At 36.1% G+C, this 23896-nt stretch overlaps 2 pseudogenes; both read right to left on the bottom strand.

Annotated features, from left to right (window-relative positions):
- Positions 1 to 10390: 10390 nt before the first annotated feature.
- LOC127205738 (40S ribosomal protein S3-like) lies at positions 10391 to 11056 on the bottom strand (annotated as a pseudogene).
- A 3879-nt stretch (positions 11057 to 14935) lies between these two features.
- Positions 14936 to 15275, bottom strand: LOC127205737 (prothymosin alpha-like; annotated as a pseudogene).
- Between the last annotated feature and the right edge of the window lie 8621 nt (positions 15276 to 23896).

Below are 23896 nucleotides of genomic sequence, written 5' to 3'. Positions count from 1 at the left end.
CTGCCACCTTTCAAATTTTTCTTTTGAAAATTACGCTTACATGTAGTTTAGTGTAAACAAAAGCTGTTTTCTACATTTTCTGTATTTATGCAGTAAAAGTTATGGATGCATTTCTATGTGAAAAACAAATCATATGGTTATTAAATATCCACTGTATGCTATATATATGCTTTCAATATTCATAGTGTTTTTGGGAGACTACCTAGATCTATAACTGTACCAATTAATCAGACAAGGAACTGTGTATTCATAGAAGTTAAAGTTTGTCAGTGGTGGTGAGAGAGACAGCAGGAAGAGAAAGTAGAAGGCAAACATTCAATTATCTGCACTTTCAGAACAAAGTTTCTTATATTGTGATGATTCTAAATAGCCTAGACTTTGCTGCAAAGTCGAAGGTGCTCTTACTTGATAGTTGGTAATGTTAATAAACCCAAGTGATAATTAATGAGAGTGATAAGATACCTTCAAACCAGAGACTGTTTTTTCTTTACCCTTCATTGTAATAAGGCTTTACATAAAAGCCCTTTAATATCATAATCAACCCATCATTAGCTACTTACAAAACCAGATTCTTGGGCACTGCTCACATGTACACAGTGCTTTGATCATGAAATTTCAAAGCCATGCCAAGTCTTCCTCTGATTGCATGGCATACAGCCCTTAGTAGCTTTTATTTTGGTCTTTATGCAAATAAACAATGGCATGTAACTGGAAAGCAAATGGAAGATGAAAGTCTGTTCACGAACATGCCAAAGCAAATTGTTGTTTATTCTTTTTCCTATCACTCCACATTTACTTCTTCACAGATAGAAATAAGGACACTGAGTAGGCATCAATAAACTAGGCAACAGAAATAGCAAACAGAGAGCTGGCTGTGAAAAACACTAGCATAAAATCTCAAGGGCTCCAAGTCTTGATGCAATTCAATTTGGTAGTTAGCACTCACTGAGCTTAACATGTCATCATTGAATGGAGCATTGGGTGCAGTAGTTACTCATCCATATTTGTTTTTGCAACAGCTCAAAGAAGACACCATCATCAGTGAGGAAGCACAGTGGGAGATGCAATTTTACCATCTAGAATAGTGTAGATCATAAATGCCCTATTGGAACTCCATCACAGGCATATCAGAATCTAAAAAAAAAAAAAAATATGATTTCTATTCTATAAGAACTCTAAGAAAATACCTTGTTCTTGTGATAATGATTAATATGTAGCAATAATTATTAATATTACCTCAAGGTGAGTAAATTGAATACAGTTTGACTATCATTTATCTTGCACCATTGAGATTAGAGGCTTTTCCTCTGTTACAGTTTCATGGGTTTTAGAACATTAATATAGATTCATTTAGCCTCACTAAATACCTTAAACCTTACAAGTGCAAAAATCTAGGACATTTTCCTACACTTGTGGTACTCTGATAGTTGCATATTTTGGACCACTGGAAATTTCAGTTCTCCAATGATAGGCCTACTGTCACAACTTTTCTGAATTACATCTGCAAATTACAGCCTTTACAGAGCATTCAGTTCACATTTACCCTGCCCTTCATTAACATAGGACTCCTATCATTTCCTCTAAATCATTCCTTCTCTAAAGAACATGATTAAATTCACGAGATTCCCCAAGTGTGGAGTTGGACTCAAAAAATTAGATATCTTTATATTCTTCATGAACAGTTAAAATAATAAGTCTTTCTCAAGAAGTTTTGCAGTGGCTGTCTTGCGTTTGTAAGCCAAGACAGTAGCCTTACTTTGCTATAACGTTTTGGTCAGGGATAGTATAAAAGAATAGTAGAATTTAAGGTTTAAAAATGAGCATATACAGAGGGAGAAGGACCCCCTCAGTCACAATCATAGTGCAGGGGAGTAAGGGGAAAATTGGAGGGAGGGAGGAATGGGAGGAGACAAGGGATGGGATAATGATTGAGATGTAATATGAATAAATTAATAAAATATATTAAAATTAATAGATTTAAAAACTCTCTCTCTCTCTCTCTTTTTCTCTCTCTCACTCCTCTTTTCCCTCCATCACTCCCTCTCTTCCTCCATTCTAACAACACTGGTTACTACTGTAGTAATTCTGTAAAACAGATTTTTAAAACTATAATAATCAAGACAGTGTTGTATTGCCAAAGAAGAGACACAAATGTAAATGAAGTGTTTTCATGAACTACCCTGCTCTGTCTCTCTACATTGTTCTTAAGTAGCTTCTCTTTCCTGTCTGTTCTCTTGAGAGTTGGCCGTATCTTACCTTTGACTCATTCTGTCAAATCCCTCTGATCCATCATTTTGTCTATCCATCAAATAGATATCATTGTTTGAGATTAAAAGAGTGTACTAAATTCCAGCCAAAGAGATTAAACTTGTGTCATGTCTGTAGTCCAGCCAGAGGGATTATGGGTATGAATTCCAGCCAGAGGGATTCAAGGTGTATACTAAGAGTGTATCTGTATTCCAGCTGGATCAGACAGACCTATGTCTTTGGATGTGAACCCTTGTCAGAGCAGCCATCATACTTGGTTAAAATCTCTCTACAATTCCATACAGTAATTTCAATGTTGATTGAACCAATTATGAACATCTTTGGATTTCTGAAAAGCTGTGAACACCAGAGAATATCTCTCACACATACAAAAATTCAGAAAAAGGAAAATTTCAGTGTGAAATTATTTGGAATTGGAGTGCTGGCCCTAAATTATTTTAAGAAAGAACCAAAATTGAGGTCACTTATTAGCAATCTATACACCTTCAGTTTGTCATAGTCTTTTTCCACCACAGGTGTCACCCCATCGTCAAACTCCAATACCAAAGTACATGGGGTAAGTTAGAAGTATGTTCTACTGCTTCAGCCAATTCTGTCTTTAAGGGATTACATTTTTTTTACACTGGTTTGTCAAAAGTAGAGGACTGCTAGAAATATGTAGAAGTTCCTATGGGGGTACATGTAAAATTTTGAGTATGGGATAAGGACTTTCTTTTTAAACTGAATAAAATAAACATGTATGATGAATAATTCCCTGTAAATAAAGGTGCAGTGGACTCAGGTCAAAGCACATACATCTCCTTTACATTAGTACACGTTTAGGCACATGAGTTTAGAAACACAGAAAAAAATCAGTGAAGCTCAAAAATATAATAGTCATCTCAAACATAGTTTATGTGCATTAAAAGGAGAGAGATTATTTTAATAGCTGTAAATTCACTGGAATACTCACATTCTGATGCATCCAGAATTACAGAGGTAAGGGAAACATAGAAATGACAATTATTGAGATTCCTTTAAAAAACTAAGGTGATTTAACAATGCAATCTCCTGTTCTCTCCTCATTTCTTAACTCAAGACTTCAAAAGCTCACTACACTAAATAATTTTGACCAAGGAGAAGAACATTTTTGAAAGGTCTGAGAGTCTAGGAACTTTGTAAATAGTCATAGAACACATGAATATAAAAATATCAAGAAAATTAACATAATCTGCAAAGTTCCCATAACAATTTACAACAAATGCCAACTTTAAAAACTCATATGTTTTTAGCAGGGCATATTATAATCTTATTATTATTGTTATAATAATTATCATAATCAAATTAGATTTCTTAAAAATAACTTAACATAAATAGATACTTAATGCATATGACCATTGGCTTAATTAAAATACAACAATGTCAAATAGTAAACAATAAAAATCTATATGCAAAGTCACTTAATAAAACTTCCCCCATAGTATGTTGATTTGCAAGTAATTTTAAATATAAAAAGACTTAGCCTATTTCCAAAACACAATATAGCACACAAACAAGCATAGTGTCTAAAATTTGATCAAGTGTTATACTAAATATGAACCAGGAATGTGTGAACTAAACCAAATTAAGATGAAAAATCAGTCATAAAAATGGAACTGGAGACTGTGTAAAATGTATAACTATATGGCATAAACACAACATACATTTAAATATAATAAAAAGCACTACAAAGTATATATAACAAGAAGAGACATTTTAACTACAAAGTATCAGCAATTATAATTTCTAAAGGTAAAAACAAACATCTGAAGTATTTCTAATTTCATAGAACAAGCATAAAATAAAATAAAATGGTATAAAACAGATAATAGTATATAGTACAAATAATTAGAAATTAGAGACCAAGATAATGAGAGAGGAGTGGGCATGAATAATATGGAGGAGAAGTAGGCCAAAAAAAAAAAATAGAATTAAGGAAGAAACAGACAGGACAGAGTAAAAGAAGGGGAGAAAAAGAGGAAGAGAAGACAAACAACTTATGGAAATGTCTTTCAAAAATCAAGTAAATTCACATACATAGTATATCGTAGAAGTCCCACTGTAAATAAGATAAAAGGTGTGGCATCCAGAATAATTATATGAAGAAAAAATAGGTTCATAAATACCCAAAACAACTATAATCTTAGAGATCTAAGAAGTTCACTTTATCACAATCAAAATAAGCACAAGAAAACCACACTAAGGTACATTATAATCAAACCACTGAAAACTAGGAATAGAAAGAAACATCATAAGACAATGATAGTAGGAGTGATGGTTAAATTGCCCCTGGGATAAATAGACAACAAATAGTGAAACTTAACTCAAGTGAAATAAATGTCAATAAGACATATTTGTAAAATGTGCAAAAATACACTTTCAATGTTGAGGTGATATAAAGATCTTTTAGATGCTAAAAACAAAATGTCATAAAAATTTTTAAATAGGTATTGGGACATGCACAAGCAAAATTTTCATGCTGACAGAAACTGCTAGATCTTGAAGCTCAGACTGTGATAAAACTAAGATAACCAGAATATTAGATACATCATATGTATGCAGTATTTTATTTTGAATGTTAGTACTATAAGTTCTATTTTGGGTGAGATATACCAAAACTTTACCGTCTAGTGCAGATATGGAGAGTTGTGTCTTAGGGTTTATATTACTCAGATGAAATTCCATGATGAAAGGGCTTATTTAGCTTACACTTCCACATTGTTGTCCATCATTGAAGAAAGCCAGGACAAGAATTCAATCAGGTCAGGAAGCTGAGGCATGTTCATCATGGTTTGCTCAGCCTGATTTTTTATAAAACCCAGAAACACCAGCTGGAGGATGGCATCACTCACAATTGGCTGTGCTTTTTACATCAATCATAATTAAGAAAATGACATATAGACTGATTTTATGGGAGCATTTTCTCAGTTGAGGTACCTTTCTTTCACATAGCTATAACTTGTGTCAAGTTGCAATACACACACACACACACACACACACACACACACACACACATACACACACAGTAGTATATATTGTCACTGGTTTTTATGATGTATGTAATTTGACAGTGTACTTTGGTATTTTTGTGGCTCAAAGTACAGAAAAACATCAATGTAATCCACCATATAAACAAACTAAAAGAAAAAACCCACATCATCATTTCATTAAATTCTGAAGAAGCATTTGAGAAAATTCAGTGCCTGCTCATATTTAAAGTCTTGGAGATATCAGGGATACAAGATACATACCGAAAAACAGTAAAGGCAATATACAGCAAGCCTATAAACAACCTCAAACTAAATGAAGAGACACTTAAATCAATTCCACTGAATTCAGGGACAAGGCAAAGTTGCCCAACCTCCGTGTATCTCAATATAGTACTTGAAGTCCTAGCCAGAGCAATAATACAACTAAAGGAGACCTAGGGGATACAAATTGGAAAGGAAGAAGTCAAAGTATCACTATTCATACACACACACACACACACACACACACACACACACACATACACACATATATGTGTGTGTGACCCCAAAAATTCTGTGAGAGAACACGTTCAGCTAAGAAACACCTTCAGGAAACTGGCTGGATACAAAATCATCTGAAAAAAATCAGTAACCCTTCTGTATACAAAAGTCAACTGGGTTGAGAAAAAATTAAGGAAACAACAGTCTTCACAATAGCCACAAAAACATAAAGTATCTTGGTGTAACTCTAAACAAGCAAGTGAAAGACTTGTATGGGAAAAAACCCAACCTTCCAGTCACTGAAGAAAGAAATTGAAGAAGATATCAGAGGATGGACAGATCTCCCATGATCATGGATTGATAGGATCAACAAGTAAAAATAGCCATCTTGCTAAAAGCAGTCCACAGCTTCAATGCAATCACGATCAAAATACCTACACAATTCTTTCTAGATCAATTCTAAACTTCATAAAACCAAGAATAGCTAAAACAATCCTATACAATAAAACATCTGGAGGAATCGCCATCCCTGATCTCAAGCGGTACTAGAGAGCAACAATGATAAAAACCACATGAGACTAGCATAGAAACAGACTGGTGCATCAGTGGAATCGAGCTGAAGACCCAGAAATAAAACCTACAAACCTATGGACACCTGAGTTTCAACCAATAAGTCAAAACCATACAATGGATGAAAGATAGCATCTTCAACAAATGGTGCTTGTCTAACTGAAATTCTACATGTAGAAAAATGCAAATAGATTTATATTTACCACACCTCACAAAACTAAAGCACAAGTGGATTCAAGACTCCAACAGAAAACCAAACACATCAAGTCTTTGAAAAGAAAAAGTGGTGAAGAACCTTGAACTCATTGGCACAGGAGACAACTTCCTGAACAGAACACCAACAGCCCAGGCTTTAAGAGCAACAATTAATATATAGGACCTCATGAAACTGAAAGCTTATATAAAGCAAAGGACACTGTCAACAAAACAAAATCACAGCCTACAGACTGAGAAAAGTGCTAATATCCAAAACATATAAAGAACTCAAGAAACTAAACACTAACAACTCAAGTAATCCAATATTTTAAAAAGTGTACAGAGCTAAACAGAATTCTCAACAGAGGAATACCCAATGACTAAGAAGAACTCAATGTCCTTAGTCATCAGGGATGTGCAAATCCAAACAACCCTGAGATTCCATCTTATATCCATCAGAATGGTTAAGATAAAAAACACAAGTGACATGATAGTGAGGCTGTGGAGAAAGGGGAACACTTCTCCACTGTTGCTGGGAGTGCATATGTATATGACCATTTTGGAAATCATGTGGTGACTTTCTCAGAAAACTGGTAATAGCTTTATCTCAAGACCTATCTATACCACTCTTGAGTATGTACCCAAAAAATATTCCATCACACAACTATGTTCATAGCAGTTTTATTTATAATAGCCAGAACCTGGAAACAACCTAGATGTCCCTCAACTGAACAATGGATAAAGAATATGTGGTACATCTACACAATGGAATACTACTCAGCTATCAAAAACAAGGAAATCTTGAAATTTGCAGACCAATGGAGGGAATTAGAAAAGTTTGGCCTGAATAACATACCCAAGATGCAGAAATAACTCATGATATATACTCACTTATACGCTCATATTACCAATGTGATACAGGATAACCACATTACAGAACACAAACATAAAGAAGCTAAATAACAAGGAGGACCCTAAGGGGATGCTTGGTTGGCATTCAGAAGGTCAAATAGAATAAACACTGGAATTGGTTGAAGAGAGAACAGGATAGGAACCTACCAGAGATGTCCTCTGAAAGACTCTACCCTACAGGGGATCAAAGCAGATGCTAAGGCAGCCAAACTTTGGACAGGGAACAATGATGATTCATGGAAGAGTGGGGGGGGGGGATAAAAGAAACAGAAGGGGACAGGAGCTGCATAAGGAGACCAAGAAAGCCATCAAATCTGGAAACAGGGGGCCTGCAAAAACTGATGCACCAACTAAGGACAGTGCATAGAGATAACCAAGACACCAGGTTAAGATATAGCCTATGGGCAGCTTAGGTTCCATATGAGTCTCCGAAGTAAGGGGAGCAGGGGCTATCTCTAACATGGACTCTGGTACCTGCTATTTGATAGCTTCCTCTTGGGCATGTGGCCTTGCAGAGCCATAGAAGAAGATGCAGGTAGTCTTAGTGAGCAGTCAGATAGTAGGAGAGGAGGGCTTTCTCTTTTAAAAAACTAGGGGAAGTAGATGGGGGAAAGAGGGAGGGAGAGTGGGAATAGGAGGAGACGAGAAGGGGTTACAATGGGGATATAATATAAGTACATTATAAAAAATTAAAATTAAAAACATTATCATGAGCCATGTGTGAAATTTCTCTGATTATGCGAACTGAATTGTGTCTGCCTTCCTGGTTAGTGATGCACGTTTTTCAGATCTGATCCATTTCCTGATATAATACGAGATATAGAGACTAAATTTTGTGCTTTCCTCCAAGACATGCGTGCTAAAATCTGATCCCTGGTGTTACGGTGTCTGGATGCAAAGGCTGTAGCAGATGACCATGTCATGAGAATGGAGACTTCATGGATGGTCCAGGCAGTCCTTGTAAAGTAACTTACACTTATGATTGGTAAATAGGACAAAGAGCAATGATTGGCTGGCCATACATCCTAAGGGAAAACCTAATAGTATTATTTGGCTAAGTGAACATAATATAAAACTGCCTCCTAAATGCCTACCTCTATACTTAGAGGTTAGTACATTTTTCATGTCTTATTAGTGAAGTTTCTTTTTTCAGTAGATGGTGATAAACCCACAAACACACACATGGACAATGCACAAACAAATAAACAAACGGGACTTTCATGTTTTGCTTTAACTGGGATGTCTATAGAACATCGCTTTTCCCAATGACTCTGGAATCATCAGGGAAGAAAAAGTGGAAAGATTGCAAGAGCCAGTTTTTTGCTTTTTTTTTTTTTATTGTTTTGTTTTTTGTTTCACATCTGTAGTAGAACACCATCTCCTATACATGACAGAGCTGGTGGTGATTGCAATGCAAACTCAGAGCTGCTGTGGCTGTATGCACAACAGCTCAAGCAAGCCAAGGTCCCACGCAGCATGGCCTATGGCAGGGATCATGATGTCCCATGCTAAAGAGCTGCTTTGGGCAACTGATGGCTTTTGTGGGAAGGATGATGAGGTTTTTTTTTCAGGTGTTGCATGCAGTAAATTCCACACTCATGAACATACTAAATGAAATCAGTGGCTATTGAGGTTGGTCTGGAGCTATGCATTCAAATGCTAAACTACTGGTACCCAAGATCTAATTGCAGCGGATATCAGCACATTCTCACATACACCAAGTGATATTGTGTAAACCTTGCTACCCAATTTAAAGTTGGTTGGTTAATAAAGTTATTGACAGCCTATAGCTGGGCAAAAGGGAAGTGAGCAGAGCTTAGGCTGCAGGGATGGGGTTAGATGAGGATCAGGAGAGGAGAGAGGTAGCAGGAGAGGAAGCTGGAGAGAAGGAAGTCACTATAGATCAGTATGGACCATGAGCACATGGCCGTGAGGGCCGGCCTGATGGAACAGAAGCAGCCCAGGCAAGAATAATTATGGAAAATAACTTAAGGTATGTAGCTGGGACATAGGAAAGTATCTTAGTGGGTTGATATCTGTCCAGTTACTGTTCCTTAAAGCTTTTACAGTTCTAAAAAGTATCTGTGTTGATTATTTGTGAACTAGCTGGGGTAGAAAAGCCCTCAAGAGTCCAATATCAGTTCCACAACAAGTGGCTTTAAAAAATAGAGCACACAGAATTGGGAAGAAAAGAGGCATGGAGGGATTGTGGGAAATGGATTTGACCAAAATACCAATATAAATATGTATTAAATTCTCAGCAAAATAAATTACTATATACTTTAAGATGCAGCTATACCACACTTGGGCATATATTCAATGGGTACCCTATAACAGACACCTGCTCAAATGTATTCTTCACTGTATTATTCACAATAGATACCCAAAAGTACTTCTGACTCAGAGTAAGATTCCCTGCTTCCTCCCATGTATATTCTACTGAACTGAGCTGAGATATGTGAAGAGTAGAAGCAAGAAATGATTATTAATTTTCAAGATGTTATAATTTTGTAATTATGTCATTAAATATACTTTTCATCTAGCTGTGACATGTGAACTTTGGATTACACTAAGACATTGATGAAGAAAACTGGTTCATTCATTTGAAATGTCACAGTTTTCTTATCTTTCTTTCTTTCATTCATTTTTCCCTCTTTCTTTTTCTTTCTCTCTTTCTCTCCCTTTCTTTCTTTCTTTCTTTCTTTCTTTCTTTCTTTCTTTCTTTCCTTCTGCAAGATAGTATTAAACATCTTTACAGGACAACATCCTCCCTCTAGACCCAGCTCTCAAGACCCTGTTATGCTTTCGGCACTGGCTGGGGCATGGCCGGAGAGGAAGATAGAGAAGAGAATTCCTAACAGCCTAAGCTCTGCTCACTTCTCTTTTACCCAGCTATACACTGTCAATAACTTTATTAACCAACCAACTTTAAATTGAGTAGCAAGGTTTACACAATATCACTTCCCACCCTTCTGTTCTGAGATAAGGTGATAGGTCATCCTTAGGTACCACATTGAACACATGATTGGGCATAGGCTTCTTGGGACCGATCTTACCACTTGGGTCTGAGGGCAGCATGATCTCCACTTTGATGCCCAGCACACCCTGTCTTAGGAGCACATGGCACATGGCAGTGTCAACATAGTAGCTGAGAGGGTCTCCACTGTGAATCATCATGCCACCTACAAACTTCATAAACTTGGCTCTCTGTCCTTGGAGCTCCCCAAATATCACAACGTCACAGCCTTTGGCCCCATTCTCCATAATGAACTGACGTACTCTGTAACGGTCCTTCCAATAGCAAGCCCTCCAAGGAGTTTATAATGTAGAGACACAAACTTCTTGTGGCCATCTTCTCTGCATAACGTTATATGCTGCCCTCAGAGAAGATGAACCTTTTTTGGACCATTGTAGTCAACTCTCTAGTCCAATGACCCTTTTCCTCAAGAATATTCTGTGTTCTGCTGGCTAAAATAATGATTTCTGTTCTGGTTGGTGTAACTCAGACTTCAAATCCAGAGTAGGCATCTCCAGCCAGCTCCTGGATGAGGAACTCATTCAAGATACTCATTTCAAGATACCATCAGCCAAAACTTCCTCTTCTTGGAAATCTGTACCTCCATCTTGCAGCCGAATACCTCCAAAAGGAAAAGGGACTTCAGAGTATTCTTAAAGAGATTTTATTTACTTTTTAAGTTGTTATAAGAATTATTTTTAAAATTTATTATAATTTACTCAGATTATATCCCAAATGTTATCCTTTCCCTTTTATCTTCCCATTCTCACCCTCTCTCCCTCCTCCTTCTGCCATATTTCCTCCCCTAGATCTCTGACAGAAGGGAACCTCCTCCCCCACCATAGGACCAAAGCCTACTATATCTCACACAGATAACCTGCTTCCCTTTTCTCTGTGTGACCAGGCCTCCCCACCAAGAGTAAGTAATCAAATCTGGGCCACAGGAGTTCATGTAAGAGATAGGCTCCACTCTCATCACAACCATGGAGAATGAGATGTTCTTTGGCTAGATCTGAACAGGGACTCTAGATTTACTGCTTGCACTGTCCTTGGTTGGTGCAAATGTTTGTTCAAGCCACCTTGTGTCCAGATCCACCGAAATTGATAGTCTTTTTGAGGGACTACTGATCCTCTGGGTCCCTCCACACCACTCTCAGTGCTCCACGAGTCCAGCAGCAAGTCCCAGCATCGATCTATATTCCCCCACTGGGTGGAGTCTGTTGGGAAAATATCCACTAAGTGAATATATACCATGTGTGTCTTTCTGGGTCGGGGTTATCTCACTCAAGATGATCATTTCTAGTTCCCTCCATTTGCCTTCAAATTTCAAGATTTCTTTGTTTTTAATAGCTGAATAGTATTCCATTGTGTAAATATACCATATTTTCTTTATCCATTCTTTGGTTGAAGAACATCTATATTGTTTCCAGATTCTGGTTATTATGAACAAGGTTGCTATGAACATAGATGAGCAAATGTCCTTGTTGTATGTTGGAGCATCTTGGGATATATGCCCAGGAGTGGATAGCTGGGTCTTGAGATAGCACTATTCTCAATTTTCTGAAAAAGTGATAGATTGGTTTCCAACATGGCTGTACAAGTTTGTATTCCCACCAGCAAGAGATTTTGATATACTTTGCAATTGGTATAATAGGACACAGGTCAATGAACGAAAACACCAAGGTCTTCTGGAGGTGTGGCAGATGTTCCTCAGTGTTCCATTTCCTGCTTGAATGTAGCTCTGTTTATTTAAGCCATTTTCACACAAACATGAAGTGGAAGCTACCCTGAAGCAAATTTTTTCAGGTACATTATTCTTTTACTAAGGATAGAATTTCAATTCTGGCCTTTGATGCCAGTATTTGGACCAAAGTGAATACTACATATGTTCCATCACTGATTTATTCACATATATCAGTTTATCTTCTGATTAGTTGTTTAAGCCTACTTAGTTTTGAGTTGCAAATTTTGGCACATGTGTGAAAAATATTCAGACACATTAATGACACTGTTCCCACTGATAAATTATCTGATCAGTTTGAGCTTTAAAGTTACTATCATACTTTCCAAAATAATAATAGGGATGATGTTTCATTTGGGGAAAAAGACAAACTCATAACAAGCAACCCATCCACAAAATTACTAAATTCAGAATTACTACTCCATGTGAAATATTCTGCCTTCACTCTCACGATCAATGCATTTATATTCATATATATTTACACACTGTATGTTTCTGCAAAGGTAGTGGTAGTTTGAATGTTTGAATGAGGATGTCCCCCCATCAGCTCATGTAATGCTTAGTTACTAGAGAGTGGACGTGTTTGAAAGGATTAGATGGGTCAGAGTTGTGACTTTATAGAAAGGAGTATGTCACGGGGGGGGGGGGTGAGGGAGGTTAAGACTTTAAAGGCTTATACAAAGCCCAGAGTCTCTCTCTTAGACCAAAGTTCAGGTTGAATTACTAGGCTACTTCTTAAGCAACACATATGTCAGAAACCATCCTTCCTGGGGCCATGACCCCTACCATGGTAACAATGAACTAACCTCTGAATCTGTAAGCAAGGCTCCAAGTAAATGCTTTCGTTTAGCAGAGTTGCCTTGGCTGTGGTGTCTCTTCACAGAAGTAGAACAGGGACTAAGACATAACAATAATCAGAAAAAACTTTTAGGTCTAGCATTTTAGTAGTGGAGCAGCTCGTATTGCTAGTTGTAGGGCCACGTTTCAATTAGAATTTCATAGATGATGCCTTTGATTTCATACTTTTGGAAACTTCTAGATCAAGTGTATTGTTTGGGCCAGTTTCCATCAACTCTTTATCAGTAATACCTGTGTCAGATTTATTTTCCTGAGCACATTGTTTATAAGTGTAATAATAGGCATCTAGAAAGTCAAAATGTTGCTCTGTTAGCAAAGAGTAATGCTGAAATAATAACGCCAAGACTGAACCAAGGTTCTTAACACAGAGACTATTTGTACTGGAAGAAAACACAGATTTACCAAGGGGGGAGTCACATTAATTAAATTTAAATCATATTGACCCATTGATGATCAAACCTATCCATTCCTTTTTGAAGTAGACTAGAATGGAAATCCATACTTAAAGTAAAAGAACAAATTACAAATGTATTTGCTTGCATTTTGGAAATTTGAGTATCAATCCTTCTTTCATTTAATCACATGCCTGCAAATAACAAGCATTATTTTATACTGACTTAAATATCTCATTCTTATAAAGTAAATGCTTCTTAAATACCAATACAGTAGAAACATTTTAAAACAGGTAATATGTATAAAAATAATATATTTACAATGTCAGTTTTCTAGAAAATAATAGTTTATAAAATATATTTTGTGTGATGACAAACTCGGTAGGTAACGATGTTAGTTGTCTGAAGTCTGGTGACCTGTGTTTCTTTTCTAGTACACATGTGAAATGGAAAGAAAGAAAAAAAATTCTATCAAGTTTTCTACTAATTTGTGCACGTACAGCACAACACACACACACACACTCACCCACACACACACTTCGCACACAATAACAATTTAAAAATAACTTAAAATATTCTTTTATTGAACAACTCAGCAAAATAAAGTTCTGGTTTATTGTTGGACATTGTTTCACACATACATTAAACAGGTAAAAATAATAATAAACAGCAGCTTCATAGATAAGGAAAAAGAGGGAAAAAGAAATTTTTTCATTTTGGGCCTTTTTAACCATCTCAGGTAAACCACTACTTACAGTACAGCTAGGGACATACACAAAAACATACTTGGATGCTCAAGTTAAGATTGTTTTGTTGTTGTTGTTGCTGTTGTTTTTCATGAAAATTATGCTTATTTTAATAGTTCCTTTTTATTTATTTATTTAAATAATTTATTCATATTACATCTCTATTGCTATCCCCTCACTTGTATCTTCCTATTTCCCCTCCCTCCCTCTTTCACCTTATTCCCCTCCCCTAGGCCCCTGACAGAAGGGGACCCCTCCCCCACCATATGATCACACCAATCAGGTCTCATCTGCTTAGCCTGCTTCTCTTGCCTCTTAATGCCACCACAGGTTTTTTCTCTCTCCTTTGAGATTATAATGGACATGGTCACACCGCAAGTAAAGTCAGAAGTAGGACAGAGAATGCTCTGAAGCCAGGTTTGGTCACCCCGTTATCATTAAAACTTGCTGACCCCTAATATGTTCAAGAATATAAAAATGTAAATAAAAATATTTTTAAAGTATTTTTTTAAGAAAAAGTGGAGGGCCTGGGACGTTTTTGTTCCTTTTTCCTCTCCTGTTACAAATTCACATTGTGGCTTTAGTGGGGTGGTAGATGGCGTATGTCAACTGTGGGTCGCTCTGTCTGATGTGCGACAGGGGGCGGGGCTGCTTCTCTATTAAATGGTGACCACGTTTAAATCCTGAGTTGAGACGTGGAGGGTGAGTACGTCAAGGTGGCCTAAAGTTCAGCTTTTCCTTTTTGCTATCTAATAATCCTCAGTCTTCTACTTCTTGGTGTCAACATCGTCATCCTCATCATCTTCAGCTACCCATTTGCCTGTAGGAGCCTGTTTCCTCACTTTCATCTCCACCCTTTTCTTCACTATCACCTTCTTCCTCCTTCTCCTCTTCCTCCTCTTTTTCCTCTACCTTATTTTCAGCCTCCTGCTCCTAATTTTCCTCATTAGCATTCCTGTTTGCAGGTGCATCTCCATCGTTCTCTGCCTCCTCCACAACTTCCCTCCTCTCCTCCAAATCCTTGGTGGTGATCTCGGAGCAGGCGTCCACTGCAGCTTCTGATGCAGTCGGGCGCACCGATGGTCCCATGCAGCGAGTGAGAACCCGGGAACCTCTCTTTGAGCAGCCCGTCTAATTTTTAAAATGCTAATGAGTGAAACGGAAACAGTTGTGCCTGTGTTGCCAACACACTTCTCTTGACTTCTTTAATGCGTATTTATTTTTGTTCATGTTAATGTGTGCATGCTCCTTCATACTTCATTCGACTTATCACATCAACGGATTTCAGAATAGAGAGAAACCATGTTTTGTTAAAGTAACATCTGCATATAGATACATAAACATAAATTACTTGACGAATTTGGCATGACATGAATTAGTGGAAAGGGATGGCGGGAATGCAACTCCAGCGCCTTATGTATGCTGTGTGTTACATTTCCAGACCTGAAATAGAGTATTTTGATTTGTTTACTATTGGCAAGAACAGCTTCCTGTCTTTAATAAAAAACGAAAGAAGATTCATGCTGAATGTCAAATATCTAAGGATGAACCACTTTCTGTTGAGTTGTAGAGAGGAACGGGAAGCATACGGATTGAATTTCCTTGAACAAAATATCTGGGTTTTTAAATTAAGAACAGGAAGTCCACTGTGGACTGTGCTATATTTTTACCAAACCTGAAATGTTGCAAAATTACATGATAAATTTGATAGAAAAATGGTTTTATATCCTCACTCTTAGTGTTTCATAGAGGAGAAGAAGCCTACGATGTAGGTGTATTCTGGTTTGTCTGGTTTCTTTAAATTTCTGAATTTTATGATAGAAATTTCTGAATCCTGTAAAATGTGGATACCTTTAAAGAATACAGCATCTGTTTTGTCCCAGGGAGCAGGGTACGAGACTGTCTTCATGCAGGATGAACTACTTGGAACGGCAAACAGTGGCCAGGGCGCATGGTCTCCAGTCTGAGCCTCATAGAGCCCTCGTTCCTTGTTTAACTGGACGCCTTTTGCCAAGAACTGCCTGAAAGTAGAATTGTGAGAACCTGCGAAAATCGGCAGGTAGATTATGGCTTTTCAGATACTGTCGCTAATCTTTTGTCAAATAAATATTAAACCACGTCCTACGGAATATGTTTAATAGACGAAAGGGCAATTATTTCAGATACGCATTTAATGTTTTGACCTTTCAGAACATTTTCCATAGTAGTTTAATAATTCCATTGTGGCCCACAATGAGCACATCTGTTAGCTCCCAATCTTTTCTCCTCTGTATTCATTCAACTCCAAACTTTGCATTGCCTGACTTCAATTCAATCAATACGCCCCACGTACTAATCTCCATTTCAGCTTCTTAGGGCTTTCTATAGAAGAGCCGAATTTCATTTGCAACTGATAAAATTTTATAAACAGCACAAGTCCAAATCCCCATTTCTTTGATGTTATGAACAGAGGAAAGTTATAAAGATGTATGAGAAGCCATCAAAAATATTTACTGTACCGTTTTCTCAACTTTTATTATTTTTATAGGCCAGAAGGTAACAGTAATAGTTTTAAAGTTCTTGTAGTAGTGAAACTTTTGATTATTTTTTGACCTTTTTTTTTTTCAGGTGGTTGCCACATGTTTGGCTACAATACCTAGGTATTATTTGATTTCATTCCATGGTGTTTCAATTGTTTCAGGATGGAAGCACACATTTCCTTTTGAATATGCATGTTCATTGAATTATGAGAAATCCATCCGGAAAGAGGTAAGACACGATGTGGAAGGAGAGAGTACAATTCATTAAAAAAGACAAATTTTAGGCAGTTAAAAATAGTATCAACTAAAAGAACCAAACTACAAAAACAATCCCCCCATACAATTAGCCTAATATGCATAAATATGGGACAGTTCATAGTTATATTTAGATGTGAATAGCATTTATTCCTAAATAATATAGTATAGTTGTTCTAAAAATAGGACTATTTTCATATATCAAAACAAAAATTAAAACCAGAAAATTATATATTATTATGTAATCATATTATATAACACAGAGTAAAATTTCAACAGTTATCCTGGGAAAATATTTTATCATAGAGTCTTCATAGACGAGAGTTTCATTCCTCCATAGACCACACTTCTTATGGATTTTCTTTTTCAATTTGACTTTCTGTGCTTTTCTCCATAATAAATATTCAGATTGCATATATTGACAACTACTATTTTCTCAGATTTGTACATGTCCCTTTGTACATGCAAATAAAAAAGTATGTTCAGTGAGTTTTGTTTATTTGTGATAGTAATAAATTTAATATCTTAATTAAGTTGATGTTTAGTGTTTGTTGTACTAAAATTACCATTCTTACAATCAGTTATTTGTAATAAGTTCTTAAAACCACATAAACTTATTAAGCTTTCTCAGACTTTTTTCATTCATCTTTAATTCCTGATGTAACAGATATATTCACATTAAAAGAAATAGTTCTTTTATATCTCTGTATTTTCTTTGTTGCAATTCCAACAATAATATGTGCTTACCTGTTCTGTTTCCTTTGCCTCACTGTCTCTTTTTATTGATTCCTCTCCTATTCTTTTTTTTTTATAAGCAGGACCTCACAGAGTTCTATGCTGTTTACGCTGCTTAATCTTCCTCGAAATGTGCATTCCGAAAAAAACTCTACTATTTCCATTGTTTCTCGATGCTCAAATGTCACTAGCTTTGGTGAGTGAAATTCAACTTGAGTTGTTCCTTTGTACTCCTGACACTTTCTTAAACACTTCCTTAAAGCGACGGTAAACATGGGTGCTCCATATGTGCAAACTTGTCAAACCGTGCAAATGCAAAGGCTGGGGAAAAGAGAATATGGAGAGCAAAAGAACCTGACAATTAAATTATTTTTGGTAGCACATGTTGGCAATCCCAGTGCACCAATACTCTAGAGAAATGAAGGCAGAGATCAGAAGTTAGAGACTCACCTGAAGTCTATAGGGAGAAGTCATCTTCAAATGCATACAATTAAGAGATGAATTCAGGAAAAGAATGAAAAAACGTCAGTGAGGTATAAAAAGAAAAAAATGTTATTTAACAAGCCAGCATGAGAGGAAGTGATATTTATTGAGGTTAAAGAGAATAACTGACTCCCAGAGACTTTGCAAATAAGTCAGTTTTTGCTGTAAGACAGAAAGGAACAGTTCATCCAAATGATTGTACCTGTGGCTTGCCTTACCGCTGTAATGCATCACAAGAGCCAGCTAAATGGAAGATTTCAGAATGGAAGAAGATGACAGTGAAGAACTACAAAGACTATCGAATTGGGCTTGAGTGACAGCACTAACTATGGAGAGAATATTAACCATAGGGAATAGCTACTGTTAAGACCAAACAGAGCTTGAATGAATTTTGTGTTGTATATAGCATACGAGGCAAAGAAGGCTCAAAAGTTTCACATGGCTTCAAAGACTGATATTAATAGTGAAAGAATGTATTTTTAGAAAATTTAGAAATGTTATTTTGGAAAGATTAATGTTGAAATGACTGCATGCAAATACTAATCTCATAAATAGCACTCAGAATCTCAAAGAAGTATATAATGACAGAGTTGTAAATTTCAGAAACAAACATGTATGCATGTAAGTATGCATGTATGTGTATATATATGCAAAAATAGGAAGTTATGAAAAATATGCAAAAATATAGGTATAAAATAAAAATAGGAACTTATTTAATTTATAGAAATTGCAAAGGTTAATACAACTTTCATAAAAAAAAAAAAATCCCAGAGAAAAACAGATGGCCAAGTCATAGATTATTGGAAGCTTCTTCAAAATAAAAAAATGAGAACAATTATAGGGGTCCATATTGTGTAAAATTCACTTTAAATAATTGCTATTTACCATGTTAGCCATCTATATATAATTTATACTAAAATTAATTCCTGTATTCTCTCAATGTCTGTTGCATCATTATTTTGTATGTAACCGAAAACTGGAAACAGCCTTTCAGGGCCCCTCTTGCTCATGGTTTTGTCAGGATGCATGTTAGGCACTATTATAGACTGCCATCCTCTCAAGCCCTGACTGAGCAAGAAGGAACTAGGAAACTAATATTTTTTTTTTTTACTATTTTCAGACTTTTAAAAAATTTTCCCCCAAGAGTCTACATACCAATGCTAAAATTCTTCAAAAGTGCTGATTTTAAGTTGTATAATTAGGCCCTCAACAGAGGTAACTGAAATGCTTTTTAGCAGAACTGAATGATTCTTCAAGGCTGTCAACTACAAATAGCCAAAACACTAAGAATGTAACATTTATATAATTCCTGATTGTGTCATGGTTCTTCTTGTTACAGATAGCAATATGGTAATATAAATGTATATGTAAAAATGCTTAATTAATAAAAATAAGGTCAAATGAAGCTAAATTGGAAAAAAGGACTGCTAAAGACAGACACCCACCTGTTCATAATCTATTCTCAGAAAGTAAGATTACAGGTGCTTGCCACATCCTCTTATGGGGAGAAGAATTGCGAAAGTATGAGGAAAGGACATGACAAAATAAAAATGACCAGTAAGTAAGATCATTGAGGACCATCTGAGAACGTCCAAATTCTATCCAAATATTGTATCCATCCACTCAAAGGTACAAAACCATTCCGAACTTTGGCTTCATTTTCTTCATAATATATGAAGAATATATATATATATATATATATATATATATATATATGATATCTTCATAACATATAACATATTTTGGTACAGATAAAAAAATATGCAAAACAATGTAAAGAAAAACACTAACATAACAAGATGGATAAAGCATTCAGATGAGATTTAGAAGGAAAAGGAAACTATATAAAATAGTAAACAATACATTATACTATCAACAAATAATATTTTTAAGAAATTAGCAAATTTGCTGTCACTTTAAAAATATCAGGTAGTATAAGAGTGAAGAAAAGCTGGGTGGCTGGGATGAGTCCATATCCCACATATCAACCTCAGTACCAAATTTTATATGTGTAGCATATATATATGAGAGAGAGAGAGACTACAGTTTAAAGTAATCAATGTTTATCTGCCCTACTATGTATCTTTCTTAACTTTAAAAAAAAATACAGTGTATATCCTTACTTCTGTTTGTGGGAATGCACACATGGAAGTGCAAGTCCCATTAGAATCTAGAAGAGGGTGTGAGATTCCCTGGAAGTATTCAGCCACTGGGTAGGGTGCTAGAAACTGAACTCTGATCCCACACAAACACAATACATCCTCTTAATTGAGGGGCCACTCCAGCCTCTGAGAATGTCATGTTTAAAAATATAAAGCATTATTATCTCTAGAGTTATAAATATAATTTTAAAATCCTATATTTCTAGGAAACTTCTGCATGAAGACCTTGGACTTAAGCCCACTCAGTACATTGGTAGGTTAAAAAAACAATCAAGGCAAAAACAAACAGAAGCAAACAAAACATCTCTGAAAGTTGAAGACTCTTACCAAAAGCCCAAACTCTCTCACAGCAGTTCTAGAAATGCATGTAAATTTACCAAAATAAGTTTTCAAATAGAAACAAACTTTCGAATAAGTTTCTCTCATATATTTTGTCACATAGCAGAAGGCGACAAACTCAGAGAACTTATTAGAAATAACAAAGGAAAACATGCTAGAATTTTTTTCAGATGTGTGACACTTGAAAAAGAACTTTTTATTTACAAAAAAATAAAAAGTTTTTTCACTAACTCTCACCCCCTAAGCATGTTTGTGTTTTTTCCATGTAGTGGGGCACAGCTAGCCTACTAAAATCTTTTCCTCAAATAAACATTCCATTCCAGCTCAAAATAGCATTGAATTATGGGTGAGATGAGAATGCATATTATATTTTAAATTTTGAAAAATTTAAAAATATTTTCAATAATTTCTAATCACACTTCTTCGGGGTTGCTATGTCCATTCAACATTCCATGATAAACAAAAGGGTTTTTTTTTTTTTTAGTCTTAATCTTCAGTTTTTTTTTTAAACTTTAGTTAAATCCAGCATACTTATAGCTAATTTTAATAACCATGGGCCCAGTATCTACCATTCCAAACTGTCTAGTACCACCCATGACCTACTGAAAGCAACATGGTGCCAGGATAATTTACTGTATCTTATCTTCAAGTGTAAACTCATTATAAGTTTATAAGTTGGCTCTAAGACTTCTCCTATAATATGCCTTCTTCTCTTGACTCCATGATAGTGTTTAAGAACTGAGGTGTCCTGGGAGGATGTGAGGTGTGTGTTTGTGTAGTTGCGTGGTACTGTGAAACTACACGTAATTACTGTGGTTTGCTGTTGTCTTTTGTCACTGGACATCAGTCTGTTTTCTCTGAGTACTGGATGACTGGGTCTATGTTTTGTAACCATGTCCATCTATTTTAACAGAGGTCAGGTAGCAGTAAGTATTACGCAGTGTAAAAGCCTCCTTGGCCATTTACCATTTCTGCTCTTCTCATTTTTGAACATGACAATAAGCCATGCTTCTTATTGTATGAATGACTTTCTTAGTACTTAATAGGGTTCCTGCCACCACGTCTCACAGAAACTCTGATTCTCCATTACTGACTAGAGAATACACCAGCTCTCAGCACAGATGCTTGAGTGCCATCCATCTGCAGGGTACCTCTGGGCCCAACACTTGGTCTTGCACCCACTGTTACTAAGCTGTTTCCTGGTGATAGCCAAAATCTTATAGAATCTCCATACTAAAATCAGGAAACAGAAAAGCAGCACTGAAGTTTTACAAATCTCTTCAAAGTCTTTTGAAGTGTTTGACAAAATATAACACATATCTTTCAGTTCCTTTTATTTTATTCTTTCATCTATCTGCATATTGCTTTAAGAATTTGTAAGCAGTGAGAATATTGATGATTCATGGCCTGCTATGTAACTGATGTATACATAAGCTGTATCTCCCTCCTCAAACTTCAAGCCAGTCTTAGTACCCTTTTGTCAGACACACATCATCTTCCAACCAGTTAGAAGAGAAATGAGGAACTGTCACTTGCTCTTTGTCCAGAAAACTACTACTATCTACCCACATGCTTTTTAGTTCTTCAACCTATCCATGCTGTGATTATTTTCCTGTCTTCCACAACCCTTAATTTTATGTTACTTTAAAAATTCGATTTTCTAAACAAGATGGGGTTCAGAAAACCAAAATGAAATTCTCCCCTCCATTCTTCTGATTCTTTTCCCTTAGAGATCTCTTTTAAGTCAATGTACTCCATTTCTTCATGAATCCATGAATTAGGTATCAAAATTTTGCTGGCTTCCTTCAGTTTGCGAAACTTAACAAATTTTATGGGATTAGTAGACAAGTAACTGAACTAAAAATAGACAAACACTTAACTTTTGAAAATAGAGAGCCTGTATGCTATAGAAGTCCATCTTTCCTGTCACTCTTGTCTCTGTCAGATCATAGACTTTGACTCATGGTCAACCATCCTTTCCGAAGGTGGCAATTCTGCTTAACACTGGGACTTGGTGATCTATTGTTGGGTTTCAACAATGACTTCAAAACATTTTTAATTCTGGACTTTTTATCCATTATGGACTATATGATTTTATTTCTCAAATGAGTTTGTTATATATTCCTACATAAGTTTTGTTTGTGAACATTCAGACTTAGTAAAAATCTGCTTTCTGAAGGTCTTCTGTAGATAAAAGCCTATGGAAGCCTCTTTTCTGTGAAGTGTTGTTTACATCAGATGGGATACAAAAGAGTCTTTGCCATGATGAAATTTACAACTCACTTCTCCTTTATCTTGCTTTCTTAGGTATGGAGAGACTCAAATATAATACAAGGTTTACTTCCAGTACTTTGAAGATGCTATTCCAGGCTGTTTAAGATATTTAAGTAATACAAGTTAATTGTTGATTTACTCAAGTTCATGTCAATTACAATTCTATTTTATCACAAGAATATACATCCTAGGTGTAACGACAAGTAGATATGATTCTATTGATAGATAAGGTAAAATAGTTATACAAGATCTCCAAAAACCTCAGAGGCTTACAGGTGATGACATTTAAAGATGTTTTTATGTGAGAAAGTCATATCACACTCTCCACTCAACTGTGGAGAATATTCTGACCATTGGCTAGATCTGGGAAGGGGTTTAAAGTTTACCTCCTGTATTGTCCTTGGCTGGTGCCTTAGTTTGAGCGGGACCCCTGGGCCCAAATCTGCCTATCATATTGTTCTACTTGTAGATTTCTAGGACCCTCCGTATCCTTTTATTTTGCTATTCTCCCATGCTTCTCTCATTTAGAGTCCCAGTGGAGGGGGAGACCTGGTGGCACTCAGAGGAAGGACAGCTGGTAGCCAAGAAGAGACTTGATACCCTATGAGAATATACAGGGGGAGGTAATCCCCCTCAGGAACAGTTATAGGGGAGGGGAATAATGGGAAAATGGGCGGGGGGGGAGGAATGGGAGGATACAAGCGATGGGATAACCATTGAGATGTAACAAGAATAAATTAATAAAAAAAAAAAAGATGTTTTTATGATTGTAAGGATCCCAATGCAAAAAAAACAGGTTAACTCCAGGAAACAACCAGCCTACCTCAGACAATATGATGAGCAGCAAAGAACCTCCTTATGGAGATGATTTCAAGTGTGGGAAACAAGCCACTGGGTAAAACGTCCTCCTTTCTACCACAGACAGACTTCTGCCTAAAAAATG

The sequence above is a fragment of the Acomys russatus genome, chromosome 22 (genome assembly GCF_903995435.1).
Source record: "Acomys russatus chromosome 22, mAcoRus1.1, whole genome shotgun sequence".
NCBI lineage: Eukaryota > Metazoa > Chordata > Mammalia > Rodentia > Muridae > Acomys > Acomys russatus.
Note: the sequence above shows the minus strand (reverse complement) of the source record. Positions and strands in the feature narration are given on the sequence as shown.